The sequence below is a fragment of the Ipomoea triloba genome, chromosome 16 (genome assembly GCF_003576645.1).
Source record: "Ipomoea triloba cultivar NCNSP0323 chromosome 16, ASM357664v1".
NCBI lineage: Eukaryota > Viridiplantae > Streptophyta > Magnoliopsida > Solanales > Convolvulaceae > Ipomoea > Ipomoea triloba.
In genome coordinates this window covers 13,240,811-13,241,508 of record NC_044931.1, presented here as the reverse complement: position 1 = coordinate 13,241,508, position 698 = coordinate 13,240,811, and positions in this window count along the sequence as shown.

Sequence of the window (698 nt, the reverse complement as noted above, 5' to 3'; positions counted from 1 at the left end):
TACAAGGCAATGAATGGTAAATCTTCTCCGTTCATATATCTTGTGTGGTTGATGTTTATCTTTATTTGCTTCAATTTACGACCAGGATAGTAGGTTAAGTTAGTGGATGTATAGGTTGCGAGATATTGGAACTATACGAGTCCTAATTGGCCACATCCACACCCTTGGTCCGGGATGCCGAGGCCCGGGAGAAGTGGTTGACCAAGTGTTTGTTAAAATGCCCCATCTGACTGAGGAACAAGGAGTCCAAAGTTTGATGCCACTCGGAGATGGTGTCGTGTTCTCCCTTGATAGAAATGTAGTTGCATTGCCTAGAAGACCCTGTAGTAGTATCAAACTTGAGACCTAGATAGGACATTCATTTCCTTTCTTTCGTTAATTGATTACTTTTGTTTTACTTTATTCAAACTCTTCACCATGACTTCTTTTGCTTAGAGTGAATCTTGTAACTAATGTCTCTTAACATCAAAAATATTACACGCTTGATTCGTTTCCAATTTTCCATCCTTGAGAACACGACAATCGGGGAACTTCTTCTCCGTTTTATCACTATCCACACCTCCCACTAAAATCAAAACATCAAAACTACAACCTCACTAATATACATAACTTTCAAGGAGATCAAAAGACTCCCACTACAAGGCAATGAATGGTAAATCTTCTCCGTTCATATATCTTGTGTGGTTGATGTTTATCTT